General features: G+C 39.9%; 1 protein-coding gene and 1 long non-coding RNA gene across 3 annotated transcripts in view; one reads left to right on the forward strand and one right to left on the reverse strand.

Moving 5' to 3' along the window:
- The first annotated feature begins 730 nt into the window (after positions 1-730).
- The window catches only part of LOC120611706 (uncharacterized), a 110,868-nt gene continuing 85,592 nt past the window's right edge, over positions 731-26,006 (forward strand). The window contains exons 1-3 of one of the 2 annotated variants that reach the window (XM_039874281.1): positions 731-1,254; positions 4,669-4,747; positions 15,159-15,280. The gene's annotated coding sequence lies outside the window, so the exon portion shown is untranslated. Of the gene's footprint in view, positions 1,255-4,668; positions 4,748-15,158; positions 15,281-15,323; positions 15,341-26,006 lie in introns of those variants that run through there. The other variant, XM_039874279.1, reaches the window with a different exon arrangement.
- On the reverse strand, positions 17,790-25,017 carry LOC120611707 (uncharacterized). Its single transcript, XR_005655272.1, has 2 exons — positions 24,901-25,017; positions 17,790-17,845 (listed from the first exon to the last, which is right to left on the reverse strand). It is a non-coding gene; the product is annotated as an uncharacterized LOC120611707 (long non-coding RNA).

Below are 26,006 nucleotides of genomic sequence, written 5' to 3' on the forward strand. Positions count from 1 at the left end.
GTCTATTTGATGTTGATGCTATTGCATTCTTTGTTTATTTATGGAATTCTTTAGCTCCAGGATTTCTCTCTTTTTTGTGTAATTTCTATTTTTTTGTTAAATTTCTCATTTCATTCATATATTGTTTTCCTGACTTTGCTGAGTTGTCCTTCTGTGTTTTCTTGTAGCTCATTGAGTTTCCTCAAAACAACTATTTTGAATTTTTTATCTAGTACATCACACATCTCTGTGTCTTTGGGTTTGGCTAGTAGAGGATTACTATGATCTTTTGCTGATATCATTTTTCCTTGATTAGTCTTCTTTGGAGTTTTGTGTTACTATCTTCACATTTGAAGTAACAGTCACCTCCTTCAGACTTTTCCAGTTGCCTTCAGGTAAGACATAGTTTTTGTTTGTTTTGATTATGTTCTGAAGCTGTTTCCAGCCTTGTATGGATACATCTGCTCCACACTTCTTGCTCTCTCTTTTGGCAGAATTGGATGCCTTTTCTTACAACACACCAGGCAAACTGTTGATAACCTCTTTTTTTTTGTTTCTTGAACATGGTGCTATTGCTCAAAATTGTGGTTTCTCCCTTGCTTTCAGACCCTGGCTTTTTTTTTTTTTTTTTTTTTTTGCACATTCTCCCTGTCTAGCCAAGCTTGCTTGTGTCACTACCCTCAGGGGTACACATTAGGTGCCAGCTGCAGAGTGGGGGAAGTTTGGCAGTTGGGATACTGGGGGGTACCCACAGGTCAGTTGGGAGGATCCTCATGAGAAGCTTTCCCAGCAGCATTTGGGCATGCCTTCTGCTGGAATCTGGAATGCAATCAGCAGGTTCTGTGTCCCTTTAGTACCCTTCGATATCCTTCTCTGTCTCTTTCCCAATCGCATCCTTCCCCTGAGTCATAGAACTCTTGCTTGAATACAACAGGAGCTTCAGGAGAGAGGCTTTCTTTAGCAGCATCTCATACAGCTGGAGAAGTTAAGTACTCACTGATCTCTGTTTTCCACCTTGGGGGAGAGTTGATGCTCACAAAGTTCCTCTCACCCAGTCCAATGCATTCAAACTTATTAACTTTTTTTTTTTTTGTCCTATGGAATGTTGAAACTTCTCTAGAAACAGGAAGTTCTATGAAAATTCTCTTGTCCATGGGTAAATGCCCAAGTCAGTGTTTTTCAGATACCATAGCCAGAAGGGGTTGGAAGTGGTTCATAAGCTCCAGCCAGTTCCACAGTCATACTGGGGTCTGCCTACCTATACCTGATGCACAGGTGAGTGAGACTCTTCCCGAGTCCCCTGGTGTGGTGGTAGATACCACAGCACCCATAAAGATATCTTTGTTTATGGATGGATGCCAAATTTTAGATGTTATAGAGGAGAAAAAATAAAGGACATCTTATGACACTATGATGCCGATGTTGTTGTGTAACTTTTATAATTTAAATTAATGTTCTTAATTTTGTATTTGTCTGCTGATCAAAAATATATGAAATTTGTACCTTTGTCAATTTTACTTTGTGATATTTCTAAAATAGTTTTCTTTCTTAAGGTAATATTAATTTAAATTGTGATTTAGCCTTAGTTCGATACTTCTTCATACATGGTGTGATATTAGTTATACACTACTTAGTTTAAACTTCAGTGTTAAATACAATCATTAGTTCTAGTGATAAAGTTATTTTATACAATGTCTTCACCTTTCATTTTATACAATGTCTTCACCTTTCTTGAGATTCTTAGTTTCAACTATTCATTAGTTGGCTGGATTTCTTCAAGTAATTTATTTTCAGAAAGGGATACGATGTATCTAATAGCTCCTACTGTTAAATTTTGATAATACATTTGCATGACCATGGGTGTAAGAACTCGGCTTACTCATTGTTTTCCTCAGACTGTGTAGACATTATTCTTTTATTTTCAGTAATTGGTGTGACTGTGACAAAGTCTAAGATAGGATTTATATTCTCCATTGTAAACAATATACTTTTATTTTCTACTGGAAACTAACAAACTTCACCAGGATGTGCTTTACTTTTGTTTTTAATGCTCATATTTAGTTGTCCTCTTCTTTTAGTACCTTTTCTTCTATTAATGCTTAACTTTTACTATTGGGGTCTAGTCTTCAGTAATATGACTTTTGTGCATGTAAGTTCTCATTCTTTCTTTCTTAACAATCGCCATTTTAATTGCTTTGACTTGCTTAGCAGAGTCAATTTTACATTGTGATATTTCTAAAACAGTTTTCTTTCTTAAGAATATCAGACAACATTCCTTTCTTTCTGATAAGAATATCAGAAGTGGTTTTCACCTTCCTTTTCTGTGCTGAGTACTACCAGCATTTTTCATCTCCTACTATGTTTTATTCTTTTAATTTCCTTTGTTATAGTTCTTTCTCAGTCTACGTTGTCCATAATTTCTCGAAGCATGAAGTATTTATATAAAATGATCTTATTTCTCCTGAAACATTTATTCTAATACAAATTCTTCAACTGCTTTTGGATCTTTTTCACCCTAATTTTGGTGGGAATGACAGTAAAACAGTGTAAGGAGAGCGTCTATGCATAAGTCCCTTGTAAGTTACTTCTGGACATTACTTATTGTGTATGAGAACAGCTTTCCAAGCTAGTCATTTATTCAAACATAGTTTTGGAAGGGAAAGTTATAGTAATACAGACAAGCCAGGAATTTTCAATCTTTTTACTAGGCGTAATATGATATTGTTGAAGGATTTTAAGAAAGAAGTAAACTATATATGCACACATTAAGAAGAATGCAAGTAGAATTTGTGTAAAATATGAAAGGAGATATTATATAAATATGATAACATTTTCAAACAACTGATAAGGAGAAAAATCTATCATCTGCCTCTAAACACCTATGCAGAACTCCTTAATGTCAGCTGATTTTCAGAAAAGACTTTTCTGATGTATTCAATCAGTCTCCACCTCCTGTAACTTCCATCAGGACATGCACAATTCAACAGAACAAACAGAAAAAGGTCAAAACACATAAATCTCTTCACAATAAGCGTTTTTCTAACAGACCCATTTTTCTAACAGATCCCCGCTGAGATACTCTTAAGCATCCTAGAAGTCCTGTTGTTTGGTTGAGAAAAACCAAACTATAGCTTTAAAACTTTGAAGGGACTTTATTTAGTGTGACTATACTACTCTAGACATCAATTTTAATTTTTCTGAAATCTAAAAATAAGTTTACAGTAATACCCTAGGCTTTATCTTTAGACCACAGTATTCCTGGAATTACCCTTGGTTTGGCATATGGGCACAAACCATTTATTAACGTTATCATCATTTGCCATCTGGAGAGCCTAGGCATTTTAAAATTAATGAAGTCTTGGTTCCATTTGATTTAAAACATTCTTTCCTCAAGTTTTCTCTCCTTCGCATTTCAAAACATAAAGAAAAAACCAGGCCACACTGTCAACACTTTGCTTAGAAATCCCCTAGCTAGATCAGCCTATTTAATTAGGGAGATTTTCTGCTTTCCACATAACTGCAGATAACAGAATTGCTAAATTTTCTGATAGTGTTTAACAAAGATCTTTCCTCCAGTTTCCAATAACAGGTTCTTTACTTGATTTTAAGCCCTCACTAAATCACCCACAAAGTCCAGATTTCTACTAAAAATTTGTTTCAAAGGAATTTGGGCATTCTGAACATACTTCTCAAAATCCTTCCAGTCTCTGCTTATTCTCTGTTCCAAAACTACTCTCACATTTTCGATATTTGTTATGCCAACACATTGTGCTCCATACTAAAAGATGTTATTAATTATCAAGCTTCTTACAAAATGACCTCAGCCACAGAATAAAAAAACAAAACAAACACTTATTATCTCAGTTCCCATAGCTCAGGAATTTAAGCACAGAGTAGTTGGGTGCCTCTGATTTGGGGCTTTTTACAGTCTGCAATCAAGGTTGACCAGGGTCAGTGATCTCAAGGTTAACTAGAAGAGGATCCACTGCCAAGTTCATGCAAAGGAAGTTGGCAGGCCTCAGATGGCCAGACACAACAATTCCCTTCTAGTGAGACACTCCATATGGCTATTCGCAACATGGCAGCTTACCTCCCCTAGGGTAAAGGCTCTTAGAGTGTTATGGGTTGAATAGTGTCCCCAAAGAAAATATGTTGAAATCTTAACCTCAGTACCTCAGAATATGATCTCATTCAGGCATGGGGCCCTTGTAGGTATAATTAATTAAAGTGAGGTCATATGGGAGTAGGTGGGCCCTTAATTGAAAATGACTAGGTGTCCTTATAAAAAGAGAGAAATTTGGACACACTCAATAACAGTAGGAAGAATGCCTTCTGATGACGGAAGCAGAGTTTAGAATTATGCAGATACAGACTGAGGAATGCCAAAGATTCCCGACGACACCAGAAGCTAAGAGAGTCATGGAACAGATTCTCCTAATAGAGTGTGATCTTCCTCACAGCTTGATTTCAGAATTTTAGCCTCCGGAACTGTGAAAAAATTAATTTCTGTTGTTTTAAGTCACCCAGTTTGTGGTAATTTTTTATAGCAGCCCTAGGAAACAAAAAGGGAGAGAGAAAGAGAGAGGAGGAAGAGAGAGAGAGAGAGAGAGAAAGAGAGAGAGAGAGAGAGAGAGAGAGAAGACGCAGTCTCTTTTAATCTCAATACTGACACACATCTTTTTTGTCTAGTGTCAAAGGGAAAAGATTACGTGATGATGTGAATACCAGAATTCCAGGAGGCTGGCATGACTCCAGACCATCTTAGAGGGTACGTATCTATATGTCCCATTAGATTGTTAAGAATAGGAATTAGTTCATTCTACTATATATTCACTATAGCCTAAAACTGTGATTGGCACATATACTATATTCACAATTATGTTTTGATATTCACTAATTAAACACAATGTAATTTGCAAAATTAAATATTATTTACTTTTATAATCAGAATAATCTTCAACACTGACCTAAAAACATCCGTTATCAGTCAGAACAGTTTAAACTATGCTGTGACTCTGGTTTCTCAGTCTTTAAAAGTCATATTAAATTTAGACATTTTCACATATTGTAAGTCATACTCATTATGCCCTCAATATAAACACGGGTAAAATTTCCTCATAGATCTTGAAACCACATTAGATGTTTTTGCACTTGAAAAATAGTTCGTGTTGTCTTGGTTTAACTCTTTTCACATATTGTAAGTCATACTCATTATGCCCTCAAAATAAACATGGGTAAAATTTCCTCGTAGATCTTGAAACCACATTAGATGTTTTTGCCTTGAAAAATAGTTCGTGTTGTCTTGGTTTAACTCTTTTCACATATTGTAAGTCATACTCGTTATGCCCTCAAAATAAACATGGGTAAAATTTCCTCATAGATCTTGAAACCACATTAGATGTTTCTGCACTTGAAAAATAGTTCGTGTTGTCTTGGTTTAACTCTTTGATAAATGAGCAATATAAACCTTTCAATTGTGAAATCTAGCAGCAATTAATAACTTCCAAATTCCTAGATATTTTTTCTCATGCTTCAAGTCAATTAAGAGTTAACTAGTGATTCTGCTTTGCATTTACCTCCCTTCAGGAACCAGAGGTACAGAGAAGGTACCACTGGGAATGCTGCCATCTACGATAATAAGGGGGAGAGGGGAAGTATGTGGCAAATTACACTTTAGTTTAAAACTCCCAATAATAATATATATTATACACATTCATTGACTAAAACAAGTCATATGGCCATGCCTGAGCTCAGGGAGGCAGAAAAGTATAATCTTATTATGTTCCCGGAAAGAAGAAAACCAGAATATATTTATAATTAGCATTAACACTGCTAACACTCCCATAGAGCATTCCAGAATCCAGAGTAATATAATCCTTAATACTTCAGAATATATGTTTAATGATGTTATTTTTTTAAACCACATAAATAATATAGTCCATACAGTATCTGTAAAACAAATAAGGAGAAATGGATACTTATCCACATTGTTTGTCTTTGAGCTTGAAGGTCTGAAAACTTTTAAGACTCTTGACATCTTGCCAGTTGCTTTCTAGAAAGGTTGTGTCAATTAAATTTCATGCCAATTATGTAGAAAAGTGCCATTTCTCATCTACCCTTAACACCCCCAAGTATTTCCTTTCTCATTTTCTTATATTTGCTGATAGGTAAAATTGTATTTACTTATTTTTATATTTTATTCTAATCATGTAGTCCTTTTGCTGTTGTTGATGTTCCAGGACAAATTCATATTTATACTTTAACCTGTGTGTACTAAGCCAGCCCAGTGCAAAGCTTTGGAGCCAGACTTAGAAACTTGCACTTGAATCCTAGCTTTAGCTTAATAGTTTTAACATATTGGGGCCTCTAACTGTCAGTTTGTAAAAACTTTAGGATCACGGATTGCACAGATTCAAGTCCTACCTTTCCATTTTTCTTATGTTGTTGCCTTGGACAGGATTTATAATCTGTCAAACCTGTTTCTTAATCAGTGAAATCTGGAAATAATGGTGCTTTATGGAGATGGGAAATTTGTGTAATGGGTTTAAGAGAGCTTTTGGCTGGTGGTAGGCTCACACCAAAGTAGGCTCAATATTTAGACAATCACTGTACAAATAAAATAAATTACAGGTACAAAGTATATATGTCATCCTTTATTCATTCAAAAAAAGTCATTGAAAACAGTTTTATTATTTAAGTAATTTATGAAGTAGTTGAGGTAAGGCATTATTCTACATTATTACAGATTTTTACCTGGAGGGGTTCTTTCTTTCAGTTTTATACAAAAAGCACTAAACTTTATCACTGGCATGGGGGCTAAAAAAATACTTTTCTTCCCACTTTCTAAATTCTTCTACCTCAGCTAATAATCAAATTAAAAGACAGATTAACAGGAGAAAATAAAAATTTAAATACATGCACAGAGGAAATTTATATAACAATGAAAATTCCAAAGACAGTGAGGAAACGCTGGGTATATATGACATTTTGAACAAAGGAGAAAAGTAGGGGAAAAAGGTATTAGATTTTAGAAGTGAGAATGGGTGATTTACAGGTAGTTAAGTAAGAGTAGGACAAACATAGCAGGAAAATTCTTGCTAGGCGAGTCAGAAGCAATGGGACGTGGTGGGAGTGTGTGTTCCTAGCTAAACACATCCCTGCATGAAGCCCTCCTATTTACCATCCTTAATTCAAATTAGGCTAAGGTAAACACACTAAGATCTTCTTTCTGAAGCAGATTATTCTATCTGAATCTCTTGGGCAGGAAATGGGGGTGGGATGTAGTGTCAAAGTTTCTTTCTGAGTCTTGTTTCTCAATAAACAGCTTTTAAAAATACTCCAAAAAGTATAACCACACACAAACTTCATTTCTTTAAGATAGCTTTTTCTCTGAGTCACGACTTTGCTTAGTGTAATGGCATTGTGACTTGCTTGCTTTTTCCACCCTTATCCTTCCACCTTTGTATGCCTACCCCCTTAATCATTAAGCTTTACGAAATAAAGTTCTGGCCAGTGTCAAATCTTTTAAGGATAAAGACTCAGGTCTATGATCATGAAGACAATAAATTTTGGTTAAACTAAGGATAACATCTTGGCTTTAGGTGTGTTTCAGCCTCAGACCCATTGAGTAGGAACAGCTGAACCAACCACAGGACCAGATGGGATAGCACTATGGCTGATCCTAGACCTAGACATGATGAGCAATTATCCATTCAATCAGTTGTGTCCACGACCCCAACTCCCTTTGTTTCTATGACTAAGGCGTTTTCTCCTATATAATCAATCCTCTTGAGACACTCTGGAAGCCAGGTTTTCGAGAGTAATAGCTTGCCTGTGTCTCCAGGACTTGCAGCTCTCTAAATAAACTCTTACTCTCTTTGCTGCAAACCCAGTACCTATCTCTTTGGCTTCGACACACACAGGCAGACAAACGACTTTTCTCCAGTAATGAAAGGCAGCTGCAGGGTGGCAAAAGTTTGGTTCCCGTTACAGAATATAAGGCCTGATCCAAGCAGTCAACAACTTGATTTTTGTCAGTATGACATGGATGTAGGTAGTTATGTGGACATATTATCTTGGCCACTAAAACTCTTACTTTCTCCTGTGACCTGCTTCCTGGAGACATCATCCCATGAACACTATTCCATGAACTAATTCTCTCCACCTGCTCTTAAAATGAATTTCTCTTTATCTACCTCCCAGATACACCAGAGGCAGGAGGGATGCACCATCCCTCCTAACCTAACTCATTGAGGGTTCTGCTCCTTGATTACAATGTGGGGTGGAGAGTTTCTCACACCATCAAGAAATTTTCCAACACCAGCTGCGTGTCCTACAATTCAGCTCAATCTTGACACTATCTATGTGGAGATAGCCTTGGATTCCACAGATTAAGGGCTCAATGTTACAAGATGCCAGTCACCAGTTCAGGTTGTCATCTGTGTTTCTGACCCACCAGCTATAGATTGGAAGTTCCAACTGTTAGGTAGTTGGGCAGACATGAGCAATGGGGAAACAAAGGAACAAAGGTTCAACCCAGAGACCCCCCAAAGACCTCCTCGAAACACCCAGTTTATAGTTATAAATCACTCCTGCATTTTGTGGGAAAAAAAGTAAAAAAGGCCAGAAAATAACTAGTTTAATGTGGCCAAAAACACTTGCGCAGTGAGGACTACTCTAACCTTTCCACCTCATCTTCACTATACCATCGTTATAATATCATGCCTATGCTCAGAAGTTCATGAACCTAATTATAACAGACTGAATCTGGGTAACTGCATGCACAGTAGGCAGAGTTACAGAACAACCAAATGTCAATCAAAATGACCTCACATGTCAATCATCTAAGACAACCTCTGTAACCTCCTGTCACAGACCTAATGTAATACAGACCTTCCCACTTCTGTGGAGTTACAACCTTTTTGCTGAAATCCACCCCTCCCTTGGAGTGTACTCTATCTTTTGTCTTTTTACCTCTCAAATTCCATGGGGCTGAAGACTCTTTGGCATGGCCCATCTCTTTCTAAAAATGTATTTTCAATAAATCTTACTTTTAAAACCTCGCTGACCTGTAATTCTTTACTGAGTCAGCAGGGAAGAACCAGGGACCCCCCAGTGTTACCAGGGCAATGCCGGATTTTAGATTGCTCCAATGGTAACACAGCTATCCCTCTTCATGTTTCATTAATTTGCTAGACTAGCTCAAAGAACTCAGATAAACATTTACTTACTGCATTATCGATTTGTTACAAAAGGCTATCATGCAGAAACAGCCGGATGGAGGAGATATATAGGAAAAAATACAGGAAAAAGACACAGATGTTCCGTGCTCATTTAGTCATTAGTAACTATCTAGTTCATCATATCATATGAAAATGTCTCCCATGGTGAAACTACTCAGGTTTACAGGCTTCCATTTGGTCTTGTCAGATTCCAAAAGCAGGAGCAGTGTAGCAATATATGGTTTCACTATCTCAATTCACTATTTCAAGCATCTGATATAACTGAGTTAAGAGACAGTATCCTCTCTTGCTCTGAGCATCTTTTAAGGTGTTAGTGTAATATTCAGTTTCCCTCATTACATAACCTATTTAGTCATTCTTTTACCCATAGCTACCATTTTTCCTTATCTTCATTTATATCCAAACTTTTCCACTTTGGAAGGGACATTAGGCTTGGCCACTGCTTTGGTCTAGATTTCAGGCAGCAACACTGGTCTAGCAAGGACCTCCCTTTCAATCTACTTCTGCTCAGATAAGGTAAAGTACATGGATGCAGATCTAGTGGGCTATCTTTACCACCAGGCAATATGGCTGCATTCCCAGTTAATTCCAATATTGCCAGATTGGGGAAAGGTCTCATCAGGTCTTTAGAAATTCTGACATAAAGGTTAAAAGCACAGTTACACTTTCTTACTTAGGAGTTATCCCTGCATCCTTATAGTTTCAGTAGCCATGGTCCTGTGATCACTGCATCCAGTCAAAGAAAAAAAAAACTAGGTGCTGTGGGAAAGAAAGAATACCAGCACTTTCCCTGCTGCCCTTTCTCAGACCCATCAGAAAAAGAGAGAAAAATTTCTATTGAAGACATTCCTTCATGTTGGGTGTGAGCACAAACTCATGAAGGCTTGCGAGTTAGTCCTTCATGCTTTATCTATCCCCATTTTAGACAACCAATGTTTCAATTGCCCATGCAATTCTCTGTTGAAGCTTTTATTTTGAGAAGGCTATCTCTCTGCCTGTTGTTGGACAGTATAGGCTGTAAAGCGTGTCCCTTGGTCTGAAGAAATGACAGTCAGCTATTCAAATTGGTGCAGTATATTCTGTTTGATTGGGCTCATAATACTCTGACGTATAGGAAAAACCCAGTCTTTCCTTTCTATGTGGGGAAAAACCCAGTTCTCTGCCAGATGCTTCTTTCGTGTATTTATATCACACATAACTTCAGTTCTGACACTCTAGTCACCAAATGTGTGGCGGTTTTTTCCCTCATCAAACAATTTTTTGTTACAGGTTAAGGACTCAGTCCCACAAGACTGCCCCTCCCCTCCAACATACCCACCCACACACTCACACTTCAGAGCACAGTTGCAAATCTAGATTATCATCTGTGCTTCTTTCTGAACAACTGGCTGAAGAGCAGCGGTTCCAACGACCCCCTCCTTGCGTTCAGTTAATTTGCTAGTATGGCTCACAGAACTCAGAAAAATAATTATGTTTACCAGTTTATTAAAGGATATGACAACGGACACAGATAAATAGCCAGATGAAGAGATACATAAGGCAAGGGCATTCTTTTACTAGATCAGGTTTCCATTGCCTTCATTCTTGACCGTATGGCCACTCCATTGGCAACTGCCCATGAGTCAGGTAAAACCAAACATAGAGGGTTTTACCACTATTCACATCTGCCATCACTGCTAGAAAACAGCATTCAATTCAGCTCACCAGGCTAATCTATTTTTACCTTCTTTGGGCAAAGTGGTAGCCTTTCAAACAAGATGTTTGGCCATTCACTGTGGAACTGCTGTCCACAAACCAAGTAGCTCTTTTTTGGTCAGTCAAGAGCAATTTATAGGGCACTGTCCAAGTGAGAATAGAACCCAGCAGTTCCTCACAGTTCTAGAGTGATTCCTAGGGGAAAAGAGGCTCCCTGCTCATGAGTATCTTCTTGCTTTGCCCAGGCAGCATAATCTTGTAAACCATTTCTATTTTATTAGGAAACTTTTCGGGACACTGCCATCTCCATTAGAGCATTTCTCTGACATGATACAAGACATATAGGCATTTCATGTTTTAAGAACATTTTATGTCCTTCAGTTATTGAGGTAACTTCAATTAGCATCTGATGGCAAGGTAGTAAATATCCCTTAAATGGAATTTCTCTAGTCCAACTTCTCCAGTATCAGTAGTCAAAACTGGGAAGTGCTCACAGGCTCTTCCTGTAAGCCCCAGTCCACACCCCATGCAGGTTGATTACACAGACAAATCGTTCGTGCCAGATCTCCAGCTTCTATTTTACATTGTGTGGACTCAGACAATATTACTCATTCCCATTTAGCATGTCCGATTAATAGTGCTTGAAGGGCAGATTTATATGCCTTCTGTTTTATAAATCACAAAGCTACACTAAAAAAAAAGCTCCTTTCCAGATCAGGGAAGTCACATTCAAAGCAACTCAGTTGCTTTCCCTCCTTTTCCCAATGGCAGGCTCAGAAGTGGAGTTTTAGGAAGAATAACTGTGCTTTGAATAAGTCCAAGTAGAGATTCTTAAATCTGTTCCAGGTAAGTGATCTGCATCCCTCTGGTGCCTGAGTTTTTTATAATTGGGGTGGGATTGGGGGAGAGGCAATGGGATCTGAAAACCCAAAATCTTGCCCCTGGAGGCAGATTTTCCCACTTTATGCTGTTTGCCACTTAGTTCCTTTCTCCAAGCAAACTTCCCTGATCATAGTCTTCCTCATCTCCTGCTCTGGGATGGTCTCTCCTAGGGACTGTGGGAAACTTCCCCTCTTACTAACCTGGCAGTGATCATTTCTGATTGCATGCCAGGGCTGGAAATTGCTGGAAGTTGCCATCACCAGCAGCATGTGCCTAGCATGGGAGATTATTAGAAATGCAGAACCTCAGGTCCCACCCCAGACCCAATGAATTCCAATTTGCAATTTAATAATATCTTTAGGTGATTCATAGACACATTGAAGTTCTAGGATCAGTGCTGTAAAGGTCACAGTCCCTGACCCGCACCCCTTGCCCCCATCACTTACTACTGGGTTTTCATTCCAACGTCCCCCTGACTGACTGTGTGTGTTTGGGGGCCGGAGTGAGATGGCAAGAGGGGAGATGAACACTGGTGCTGCTCACCAAGAGTTTACATTGGATGTTTGTCTGCCAGTAAAAAAAAAGTATTTGTATATAAAGAAATGGAGTAGTGACTGCTAGAGTGAAACTTCTTTTGCAACTGCTCCAAAACCCATGTGCTTTATCTGAGTTAATTTACTAACATCCTACCAGAGGGCGCTGTAATGCCTTTCTTTTCAGTCCTTAAAACCTTTGTATACTAAAGCCAGAAAGTTCAAGTTATCGGTGCTTAAATACATGTAATTTAATCGGATGCATCAAGACCTGTGTTATCCAGGTATTATTTTCTTGACTTTGTAGGTGAGTAAAGAGCTGTTCCCTAATTCCAAAACTCAGGCTCCTTTTGTAACCTATAGTACCACATTTGTTGCTGTTATTATACTACAAATACCAAGTCATATGGAGAAATAATTAAAACAAAAGTTTGCTTACCTCACAGTTTTAAGGCAAAACTGTGCTTAAGAAGGTAGCTCTGCTCCTAGTTAAGTAGTCAAGCTAAACAATATTTATTGGGTTGTTTTGCTAAGAGTCTTTTAACTGCTTATGACGCAAATGTAATCCATATCGTTTAGACTTTGAAAAGTTAAATGAAATATTGTTGGGTGTTCTGCAAGAAATTTAGAGAGTGGTGAATATCAAGGTAACTCAGAACAAGATTTTTAAATGTATATGATGACTTGGCCAGCCTTAATATTTCCCTCAGCTCATATGAACTTTAGACAGGTTTCTTCCTGACTCTTGGTCCCTGATTTTTTAGATAGGAGTCTACTTTTCATAAGTACCAATCAGTCATTATTGTTTCACTATGTTAAACTATGTCATCTTTTAAGATACACACACATATACATTCTTTATTTTCGACAGTTTTAGTTTTATGGAAAATTAAACAGAAAATACAGAGAGTTCCTGTTTCCCTTCTTCCTCCAACACAATTTCCCCTATTAACATCTTGCATTAGTGTGGTACATTTGTTTAAATTGAAGAACAACTCCTGCTACATTATTAACTAAAATGCATAGTTTACATGATCGTTTACTCTTTGTGTTGTGTATCCTATCTGTTTTGACAAATGTACATGACATCTATCCACTGTTATAGTATCGTAGAGAATTGAATTGTATTGTCCTAAAAATCCGGTGCTCTACTTATTTCTCTCGCTCCTAGATTTTACAGTATGTAGCCTTTTCAAATTGTCTTCTTTCTCTTAGCAACATACATTAACAGTTCTTCTATGTCTTTGTTTTTTTTGTTGTTGTTGTTGTTGCTGTTGTTGTTGTTTTTAACTTGAGATCTTAGGAGTCCCTGAATAATGTCATTGTTTGAAAGTTCCACAGTGTATTTAACCATTCATCTATTGACAGGTATCTTGGTTGCTTCCAAGATATGGCATTTAGGAATATAGCTGCTCTAAACACTATAAATAGTACAAGTTTTGTGTGGACTTCAGTTTTCGACTCATTTGTGTAAATGCCAAGGAGAGAGACTATATTTTGACTATGCAGATCATATGACTATATTTTGTATCTTAAGAAACCAGCCAAATTGTCTTACAGTTAATCTGCTTTTTGTTATCACCACCTGCTGAAACTTCTCAATAGTTTCAGAGATTAAAACAGCTCACTGGAAAAAAAATTGTGATCTAATACTGATTTCTGCAGTTCCTGTTTTAACGATATGTAAATGCTGCTGCAACTGGACAAATCTCATTGTGGGCAGATCCTCAGCTTTAAAATGAGATCACTCCAAAAAAGTCCAAGAAAGAGTGATGTAGATAGAATTAATCTACAAAGAGGCAGAGCCCTGTTCTCATCTTTGGTAGGCCAGGTAGACTCTCAGGCTGTGAAGTCCTCAGCTGACCTTCCCCTGCTCTGCCAGGAATGGACAGTTTGGGAGATGGGCCTGGGCAGAGGACTTTGCTCAGTTCCCCCAAGCCCGGGTTCTGTCCAAGAATCACGACCACAGGATTAGGGCAAGCTCTCTGCCACTTTCAGTCCATCACTAGCTCAAATTTGTGCTCCTTGCCAGGGGAGGGTTAAGTGTTCAAGATATGTGTAGCAAGGAAGCCACTAACCCCACCCGTAAAAGGCAGCCAGTGAACCGCTGTGGTCTTCCTGTTTATGAAGCGTTAGGTTTCCTCTTTTGTCTCAAAGGCTGCAAAGAACAGAGAAATGGAACATGAGAAAACAGAACTAAAAGCAAAGAGTCAGGCAGTGGGCTGAAGCAGTGGTCGGTTGGGCCTTGAGAAAGCCAAGTATCCTGCACATACTTTCTTCTACTCGAGGCCGGTATCACATGTTGCCTCCCCCAGGACTTGGTGGGTGGTTGAGGCCTAGATCTAGTGAAGACCTAGGACTTGTGGTGAGATAGATGTGAGAACTTGAGGCTTCCTGGAGGTCACAGTTCTGGGGAGGTCACATGTCAGAGTTTTGTAGCTGTGAAACATCTTCTTCTGCACTCCTTGGCTTTTTCTCCAGAGTCCTAACTACTCCAAATGAGGAACATTACCAGAAACAGAAACAAAAAATGCAGAAGGGGTGACTTGCCAGGGACTTCCCCACAGCATTTCGCCAGGCTATTGTGAAAATCTGACCAGATTTCCTCTCAGATGTCCTGAGCCCCTGACCTGTCCTCTTTATCATAGTTGGCAGAACTCCGAGGTGGGGGAGAACTAGTAAAGGATTACTGAGGACAGCCACCACCACCACCATCCCACCCTATTCTCCTTCCCCGGGATCTGGGTCTTAAGACTTCTGGAAAGACTGCCAGAAGGAAAGGGGTTTCCTAATGTTCTTGTTCAAGGACTCTCTCTCTCTTTTACAGCTCAGCTCTTTACCCCTCTTCAACTTCTTTGCCTTGCTTGGCGTGGAAATTTGTGGAAGTTATGACTTCAAGAAGCATTGGGCCCTGACAACCCCCTCTTCTGAAACTTCCCATAAGTTTTGGTAAGTTTCACATACCAAAAGCTGGGCCGGTGGCAGTGGAGAGAGAAAACAGGTTAAAAGGTGAGTGGTAAAAGATCTGCAAAAAGAGAAAAATAGTATTGATTAGAATGAAAATGAACAAACAGAAAAGAGTAAATTGAAGCAAATTTCCCTATGACCCATTAAACTGGTCTCCCATTCCTGTGAATAGATCAGTGCAATACAATGTCTTTGCTTTATTTATCTGATGGAAAATAATAATCTTTTCTTTTAACAGATTTAAGTTAGATACTACTTGTCCTGTTTAGTTTACATAAAAGCAACATTTTTCACCAATGACTGCATGAGCTTGTTGACCAGTCAGTTTTTAAAGCATGACCATTTTGGAGAACAACAGAGGCCAAGCTGGTAACTTATAACTAAAGTACTGTGAAAGTTTGCACAGTGGTATTGAACTCTTGTTTCATTACATGAAGAGATTTAAGATTACCTTTTCCATTCATACTTTCCAAGGCTTGGGAATAAGTGACTCACCACTGAAAGGAACTGGAGTTATGATACACAAGTGGATTTTTTCCAATTTCTCGATTGGCACATTTATGCAGCATAACTTTATGAACAAAGGAACCCAGGTTTGCAATTTGGCTGGCATTTAGGGAGTTTACAGACAAGGTTAAAGTGGAACCTGTCATCAGCAAGGGAAAGAAACAACCATTTGAATGGGAAAATATGTTTGTAAGCAATGCCTCCGATAAGGGCCTTACGTCCAAAACATACAAAGAACTCATACAACTCAATAACAATAAAAAAGCAAATGTTCCAATCAAAAAATGGGCAGAAGACCTGAACAGAAACTTCTCCCAAGAAGACATACAAATGGCCAACAAACATATGAAAAGATGCTCATCATCACTAGCTATTATGGAAATGCAAATCAAAACCACAATGAGATACCATCTCACACCTGTTAGAACAGCTGTTGTCAGCAGGACAAGTAATAACAAATGTTGGAGAGGATGTAGAGAAAAAGGAACCCTCATACACTGCTGGTAGGACTGCAAATTGGTATAGCCACTATGGAAAACAGTATAGAGTTTCCTCAAAAAACTAAGAATTGATCTACCATATAATCCAGCAATCCTTCTACTGGCTATTTACCCCAAAGACTTGAAAACCTATATCCGAAAAGAGATTTGCACACCGATGTTCATAGCAGCATTATTCACAGTGGCCAGGACATGGAAGCAACTGAAGTGTCCTATGATAGATGATTGGCTAAATCAGTGGTACGTATATACAATGGAATATTACTCAGCCATAAGGAGTGATGAAATACTGCCATTTGCGACAATATGCATGGATCTTGAGATAATCGTGCTAAGTGAAATAAGCCAGACAGAAAAAGTTGAAAAATCACATGATATCACTTATATGTGGGATATAAACCTAAAAGCAACAAATGAGCAGAACAAACAAAGACTCATGGACATGGACTATAGACTAGTGGTTATTAAAGGGTAGGGGGGGAGGAGGGAAGAGGTAGATGGGGTAAAGGGGATCAAATATATGGTAGCTGAAGGAAACTGGACTTTGCGTGGTAAACACACAATAGAATATAAAGATGTCAAATGATAATGTACACCTGAAAATTATATAATTATATTAAGCAATGTTACCCCAATAAACTTAATAAAAAAATAAGAAAAAAATAAAATATAAAAGTAAAAGTTCCTAAAACAAAACAAAACAAAGCAAAAACAACTAAGAATAGACCTACCATATGGTCCAGCAATCCCTCTACTGGATATTTACCCCAAAGATTTAAAAACTCATATTTAAAAAGATATTTGCACACCAATGTTCATAGCAGCATTATTCACAGTGGCCAAGATATGGAAGCAACTGAAGTGTCCTATGTTAGATGATTGAATAAAGAAGCTGTGGTACATATATACAATGGAATATTACTCAGTCATAAGAAGAGATGAAATACTGCCATTTGCAACAACATGGATAGACCTCGAAATAATCATGCTAAGTGAAATAAGCCAGACAGAAAAAGTTGAAAACCACATGATATAACTTATATGTTGGCTATAAACCTAAAAGCAACAAATGAACAGGACAAACAAACAGAGACTCATAGACATGGACTATAGACTACTGGATACCAGAATGTAGCGGGAATGGGGGAGGGGTGAGGTAGGCGGGGTAAAGGGGTCAAATATGTGGTGACAGAAAGAAATCTAACTATGGGAGGTGAACATACAACGCAGTATATATATGCTTTACTGTTAAATTGTACACCTGAAACTTCATGGATTTGGTTAACCAATGTTACCATTAAAAAAAATTTAAAAAACAAATTAAAAAAAATTAATAAATAAAGTAATTGTTGCTGGAAAAATAAAAAGTGGAACCTATAATTCCTAGTATCTGAAGCATTTCATGACCTATGCCAGTATGCCTACATTTCCAGTTTCCACATGCCATTTTTCAATCTGTGAGAGCAGAACAGATTGTGAAATAGCCAGTATAGAAGTTCTATAGTCTGGTTTTTGGCAATTATAGAGCTTGTTCTGTCACCTGTTGTGTCCAGAATAACCAGACCCAACTTGAGTGCTCTTAACCAGGAGACAGTTTATTAGCCGGCGGCTGTCCTTGCAAAGGAGCAGCCTCGAAATGCCAAGATACAAGGTTTTTAAGCCCCAAATCCTATTCCTCATTCTGTCTTAAACACAAAGGTCCATCTTTCTCCTATTCACTACCTGTCAACCCACTGGTCAGGTGTGCAAGCGGGAAGTACAGAAGCAGAAAGCTTGTGTTAGAATGTTATGTTCCTATGGGTGATTGCCTATGTTCCCATGGACAATAGCCAGTGTTCCCATGGGCGATGGCCAAACAGTAATTTTCAGCTTATATACAATTGATTATTTTTCATGCCACGCAAGCAAGCAGGGTTACACAGGCTAAAATTGGCAGTTAGCGTATGAGCTCATTGTTACAAGTTTCATGATTAACAGAATGTGGTTAGGGGTTCCAGAAACTAGGCCTAAGTTATAGACTTCCTTTGTCCAGTTTCAGGTTTTAATTATTCTTTAACCCTTTCATATTTCAGCGGGCTATTACATTCCCCACTGGTTTTCTTTAGAATGACTCAATCTTCGAGTCAGAAGTCGGGATTTCTGGCTAATGGGTCAGGGCTGACGCTCCTAAAATTAAAATCTTTGCCCCAGTTATATTGGATTGGATTAAACTCTTAACCCATTTGATCAAGCATGGCCCAAAGGTCAGTAATAACAGCAGAATTATCAATGGTCCTGCTATAGCCGACAATAACGTGGTTAACCAAGAGTTTCCATTAAACCAAGATTCATACCAGTTGCTTCCTTGTTTTAACTTCTTATTTCTGTCTTTTACTCTTTGTCTAATTAATGCTAAACTATCCCTAATAATTCCAAAATGATTAACATAAAAACAGCAAGTTTCTCCTAGTGCTACACACAAACCTCCTTGCTTAAGAAATAAGAGGTCTAAACCTCTTCTATTCTGCAGTACTACTTCAGCTAAAGAATTAAGAGATGTTTCAAGATGATTAATTGATTTCTCTAGAGTGCTTAAATCGTCATTAATCTGCTTTGTGAGCCAGGCTATACCTTGGTTCCCTGTAACCAAAGCAGCAGTCCCAATTGCAGCTGATCCTGCCACTCCTAGGCCAGCTAGGAGCGGCACAAGCAGTGGAACTGCTCGCTTACGCCGAGGATAGTTATATCCTCCCCACAAATCCATTGCTTGTCTCCCTTCTTGTCCGCTCATCATATACACCTGAGGTATAACATGAACCAGCACACAAAATCCAGTATTATTTTTCCAATAGTTAAGATTAATACAGGGAGTTAAACCAGTATTACAAGCAAACCAAGTGCCACTAGGGGCCGCTAAATAAGTAGAAGAGGTGCTATTTACTAAAATAGATGATTTACAATTTTCCTTATACCTATATTTATTAACTCTATAAGTGCTAGTATACACACAAGTTCCCTTTCCTTGTAAATCTCCCAATGTTACAGATGGGTTTTTGGTTCCCCAAGGGCAAATAGTAACATTCGGAGATGTTACATTCCTAATAGCAGTTTGATCTGTGCCAAGGTTAGCAATGACACCAAGTCCTACATAATAAGGTGGGGCAGGGTTCAGACAAAACCAACAATCCTTTGTAGCATTTGAGTTACTGTCATTAGCAAACTTATAAACATTATTCAGCATGGTCAAGACAGATTCAGGAGTATCCCTGGGGGGTCTATAAGGCTGTCTAGGTCTATGTCCTTTGTTGGCATTATTAGTGCTCCTAGTAATTGCTGACTGTGTAGGAGTTAAGGCGTTTAACCCTCCGTCATTAGGCCTAACAGGACCTAGAACTAACGGTGGCATCCTGACAGGCTTTTTCTGTATTGTTATTAACACTCCAGGATCAGTTCCAAAAACATACAACCTTAATCCCCAGGTTTTTCCAATCACCCAAGATGGATCTTCCCAATTTTTGACAGTAAAAATGACAGGATTGCATTTCCCTGCTGTGGCACAGGAAGACTGACTAGGTCGTGTAAGAGTCAGAAAGGGGTCTGTGTTCTTCCAAGGGGCTATGGTTTCACAACCCCAATGACCACAATAATATTGGTTTAGCTTATGGCAAGTGCTTTGGCCTTCTCTGGGACACATATATAACTCTACTTGTTGAATACCTCTTTCTTTGTCCTCCCTGCCACAACCATACCAGGGGCCAGATAAAAAATTAGCATCACTTATAAAATTAAATTTCTTTCCTAATATATCACACAAATCCACATGAAATGTAGGCTGGTACATAGTCTGGTTTACTAATATGGGGATGCCTGTTTCTGATTTAATTAATTCCCATTTAGCCTGTTGAGGTTGATGAGGGTTCCCTTTTACATTATTGATAACAATTAACCCAATTATAATTATTCCCGGAGAGTCTTATCTTGAGTGGATCCTCTGTGGGTGTTGCCTTCCATTTCTCTGTCTCCGGGGGAGGTTGAGCTGTCTTAAGGCGGGTATGGTGAATCCAATGTCTTTTTCCTGCAACTTTGACAGCCGTTGGTGTGGTCAGGATTACTGGAAACGGACCATCCCACCGGGGCTCTAGGCTAGCAGGCTGGATCTTCTTTATCCACACCCAATCGCCTGGATGATGTGGGTGAGGCTGTGATGTCCCCGGAGTCGGTCTAGCAGCTTTAATCAAGCCCTTGACTTGATTTTGGGTTTGTTGCAAGGCCTGTAGAGACTTAAGGAGACTTGTATTATTACTCATTGTAACCTTTTCAATTCCAATTTTAGGGAGTAAAGGGGGAGGTCTCCCAAACATTATTTCATAAGGGGAAATTCCCATAATATATGGAGTACACCGGGCCCGTAACAAAGCAAAAGGAAGAAGGCTCACCCAATTCTCCCCAGTTTCCAGCTTAAATTTAGTTAAAGTTTCCTTAAGTGTTCTATTCATCCTTTCTACTTGTCCTGAACTCTGAGGTCTGTAAATACAATGTAATTTCCAATTAATCCCTAATACCTTAGCTAACATTTGACTTGTTTGGGCAATGAATGCCGGGCCATTGTCGGACCCCAATGATAAGGGCAAGCCAAATCGAGGCACTATTTCTGTAATTAATTTCTTAGCTACTACTTGTGCAGTTTCCTTCTTTGTGGGGAAGGCCTCAGTCCATCCAGAATAGGTGTCAATGAATACCAGAAGATATTTAAATCCAAAAGTGCCAGGAGCAACTTCTGTAAAGTTCACTTCCCAATGCTCTCCAGGAGCTTGTCCTCTTAATCAAGTGCCGATATTTTCCTTTGGGATGGGGTGAGAGTTGACCTGTGCACATATTGGGCATCGTGCATTTACATCCCGAGCCTTTGAGGTTAGTCCAGGAATATAATAGTCTCTTTTTAGCAGTTCAATTAACTTAGTTCCTCCAAGATGGGTAGCATTATGCATCTGGCTAATTAAGGTGTTACCAAGCGCAGCAGGGAGGACCGGCCTTCCATCTGGAATCCAAAGCCACCCATGTTCAAACTTCCCGTGCAGTTGCTTCCCCAACTCTATATCTTGGGGGCTATAGTTTGGAGCCTGTACCAAGTGGGGCACAAGAAGGGGACCAATTATGACGTTAGTCCCCACTGGTTTTCTGGCTACTTCCTTTGTTGTTTTATCTGTCAAGCGGTTTCCTTTTTTTTACCGCTCCTTCCCCTTTTTGATGGCCGGGGCAATGGATAATAGCCACTTTCTTAGGTAGCCAGATAGCCTCCAAAAGAGCCAAAATCTGCTCCTTGTTCTTAATTTCCTTTCCCCCTGATGTCAATAGTCCTCTTTCCTTGTACAGGGCTCCATGTACATGTGCCGTTGCAAAGGCATATCTACTGTCAGTATAGATGTTTACAGTTTTATCCTTTCCCCACCGTAAAGCTTGTGTTAGAGCTATAAGTTTAGCCCTCTGTGCCAATGTCCCATGGCTTAGGGCCTGTGCCCATATCACATCCCTGACCGTTACTATGGCTGCCCCGGCATACCTTACTCCGTCGGATACAAAACTGCTTCCATTGGTAAATAATACCGCATCCGGATTAAGCCATGGCTCATCCTTCAAGTCTGGCCATAGTCCAGTTACCTGCTCAAGGTGCTGAACACAGTGATGCAATGGAGCCTGCGGGTCATCATCCGGGAGCAGTGTGGCAGGGTTCAGGGCTGCAGTTTTCAAAAACTAGGTCTGTGGGGGGTTAAGCAACAGTACCTGGTACTGAGTAATCCGGGCGTTGGAAATCTATCTTTCAGGAGGGCTGCGCAGCATGGCTTCAACTGCATGTGGAGCCACAATTTCAATATTTTGGCCCAAGGTCAATTTTAAAGCATCTTTGGTCAATATAGCAGTAGCAGCTAGTGCTCTCAGGCAACTAGGCCTTCCTCCAGCCACCAGATCTAGTCTCTTTGAGAGATATGCCACTGGTTGCTTAAATAGTGGCTTTTAATTTCTGGAGCAAATCTCTTCCGAGCAAAGGAAAGGGACATTCAGGCATAACTAAAAACCAATGTGTGATGGTTCCCTTTCCCAAGTCAGTAATTTTTGCCTGTGTCCATGGGTATGCCTTCCCTTTCCCAGTGGCTCCTTGAATTACAGTCTTTTCTTTGGATAACAGACCAGCAGTTTCTATTAAAACTGAGTAAGTTGCACCAGTATCAGCTAAAAAGTTCACAGGTTTGCCCCCTACTTGTAAAGTTACCTTGGGCTCTCGGGGGCTCATTAGATAAGAGCCCTGACGCCCCTATTCATCTTCCAAAAGAATGAGGGGCCTTTTTTTCTTCTCACCTCCTGGTTGCTCCTTTTCAGGGCACTCATTCTTCCAATGTCCTTTCTTTTTGCAAATAGCACATTGGTCTCTTCCTAGCCTAGGTTTTCTATTTTGGCCTTCTTCGTTGCTAGGTCCCCTCTATGGTTAGGGTTTTTTTTTTTCCAAGGAGGTCAGTTTCCTTGTTGTCCCAGAAACATGACTTTTTGCACACCGTCCCTATTGTTAAAGACCTTCTGAGCTATTTCTAATAATTTGGATAAATTTTCTCCCTCAAAACCTTCCAATCTCTGTAACTTCTTTCTAATGTCAGGGGCCGACTGGCTAACAAAGGCCAAATTAATGGCTCTTCTATTGTTGGGGTCCTCCGGGTCAATAGGTGTATATAAGTGGTAAGACTCTAATAGTCTTTCCAAGAATGCTGCAGGTGACTCGTCCTTAGTCTGAATTACTTCACTTACCTTGGACAGATTTATTGGTCTACGTGCAGCAGCCCGGAGTTCCTGTAGCAGAAACTGGCGATACCTTAGGAGAGCCTCCTTACCTTGATCTGTATTTGGATCCCACTGGGGACGTTGAGTCGGAAACACAGCCTGTACCCTGATTAAGTCTGCTGTAGGCTGCCCATTTGGGTTTGTTACTCCTCTAGCCGCCTCCCGCAAAATTCTTTCCTTTTCTTCAGTAGTGAATAAGACCTGTAAGAGCTGTTGGCAATCATCCCAAGTGGGCTGATGGGTAAAGAAAATAGACTCTAAAAGGGAGATTAGTCCTTGTGGTTTCTCTGAAAAGGATGGCGTTTGCAATTTCCAATTATATAAATCACTAGTACTGAATGGCGAGTAGATGACAGTAGGCTCACCGCCACCTCCTGGAATCACCTTCAATGGGGCTTGAACAGATACTGGCTCTTTTCAGGGAGGTTGAATCAGGGGAAGGTGGCCTACGATCCCTAGACCAGGTTACAGGAGGTCCCGGTCCCTCCGGAGGAGGACGTCTACCCCCATTTCCATTATAGGGTGGCGGATACCAGTCATCCTCCGAGGGAGGTCCCTGCAACACCGGTGGGGGCTTCTTAAAACCCTGGGGTATGGCTGCCATTACAGTAACGGGTGCACGACTGCAATTCTGTAAGTATTTAGGGGCATCAGAAACAACATCAATCCAAACATCAACATAAGGAATTTGGTCGGGATGCCCAGGTTTTCCATAAATCACACCTCGAACCCGGAATGCAGTCTGCATGTTAAATGATCCCTCGGAGGGCCATCCTACTCCGAAGGTCGGCCAATCTAATTGACAAAAGCGCTGCAAATCAAAAGGGGTTACTGAAGCACCATAGGCCCTTGCCCTACAACGAAAATCTTTAAAGTTGTTAGGCATGCACTGTAACGGAGTTAGTTTGCCCTGTGATTGTCCCATAGTTCCACAATAAAGCACACGAAGCAAAACAAAACAAGACAGACATAGACTAACAAACCAGAACAGGACTGAGAAAACTGTCGTCACAGTCTCAGTCGACCGCCGACTTACTTGTCGTGTCCGACGTCCGCACGGTCCCTGGGCCCCCTACCAGAAACTGCCTCAGCACTCCCAGGATCGTGCTCCGAAAAGCGAGAAACCACAGGCGGCGGGCTAGGGCAAGTGCCCTAGAGGCCTCCCCAACCGCAAATGGTCCAATGCTCCGGTGCACTGATCAATTTTCCCACAACGAGAAGATCTCGCTGGGGCCTCCAAATGTTGTGTCCAGAATAACCAGACCCAACTTGAGTGCTCTTAACCAGGAGACAGTTTATTAGCCGGTGGCTGTCCTTGCAAAGGAGCAGCCTCGAAATGCCAAGATACAAGGTTTTTAAGCCCCAAATCCCATTCCTCATTCTGTCTTAAACACAAAGGTCCATCTTTCTCCTATTCACTACCTGTCAACCCACTGGTCAGGTATGCAAGCGGGAAGTACAGAAGCAGAAAGCTTGTGTTAGAATGTTATGTTCCTATGGGTGATTGCCTACGTTCCCATGGACAATAGCCAGTGTTCCCAAGGGCGATGGCCAAACAGTAATTTTCAGCTTATATACAATTGATTATTTTTCATGCCACGCAAGCAAGCAGGGTTACACAGGCTAAAATTGGCAGTTAGCGTATGAGCTCATTGTTGCAAGTTTCATGATTAACAGAATGTGGTTAGGGGTTCCAGAAACTAGGCCTAAGTTATAGACTTCCTTTGTCCAGTTTCAGGTTTTAATTATTCTTTAACTCTTTCATATTTCAGCAGGCTATTACATCACCCTGCCAAGTAGGTCCAGATTTTAGGTGTACCCAGATATAGTTTGTGGTATTGGGCAGCTTACTACGGAGATCAGCTTCAATACCCCGAGATGTATAAGAGTGGCTTGTAAGCCATCTAGAATGTTTAGTGATTTGGCAAACATTTGTGTCAAAAGGGTAGTGCTAGAGTATTTTACAATTTCCTTGGCATGTCTGAAGATGCCACCTGTGTGTCTCCTTTATTACTCACAGAGAACTCTTCTGACTCTCTCGTCACCAAATGTGTGGAATTTTTTTACCCCACAACAAGCAATTGTCTATGACACCAGCTGGGTATCCTACAATTTAACTCAATTCTAACATTTTCTACCTGAAGATAGTGTCAGATCCCACAGGTTATGGGCTCAATACCACAAGACTACTCTCCATTTCAGATGCCTATCACAATTAGTAGGTCCCAAGATTACCCACAATTTCTGTCTGATTTGACTATAAATCAAAGGTTCCCATGACCGTTTCCCCAGTTTCAATTAATATGCTAGCACAGCTCACAGAACTCTGAGAAACACTTACTTACATTTACCAGTATATTAAAGAATGTAGTAAAGGACACAGGTAAACAGCCAGAGGAAGAGATACACAAAGTAAGGTCTAGAAGGGTCCCAACCACAAGAGCTTCTGTAAATCATGAAGTTGGGGCGAACCACTCTCCTGGTGTGGATGTGTTCACCAACCTAGAAGCTCTCCAAACCCCATACTATTGGGATTTTATGAAGGCTTTTTCATGTAGGCATGATCAATTATTAACCCCATTTCTAGCCCCTCTCCCTTCTTTGGAGGGTGGGGTTTGGGGCAGAAAATTCCGAGCTCCTAATCATGGCTTGGTATTTTTGGTGACTTGCCCCTATCCAGGAGCTCACCAGAGTCAACTCAATAGAACAAAAGATGCTCCTGGTGCTCTTATCACTTAGGAATTTGTAAGGGTTTTAGGAGCCCTGTGCCAGGGTCAATGTCAAAGCTAAATATGAAGACAATAGATGCTCTTAGTGTTCTTATCACTTTGGAAATTACCAGGGTCTTAGGAGCTATGAGTCAGCAACTGAAAGAAGAGACAAATATATGTATA

This window comes from Pteropus medius, unplaced genomic scaffold (assembly GCF_902729225.1).
Source record: "Pteropus medius unplaced genomic scaffold, Ma_sr-lr_union100, whole genome shotgun sequence".
NCBI classification, from domain to species: Eukaryota; Metazoa; Chordata; class Mammalia; order Chiroptera; family Pteropodidae; genus Pteropus; species Pteropus medius.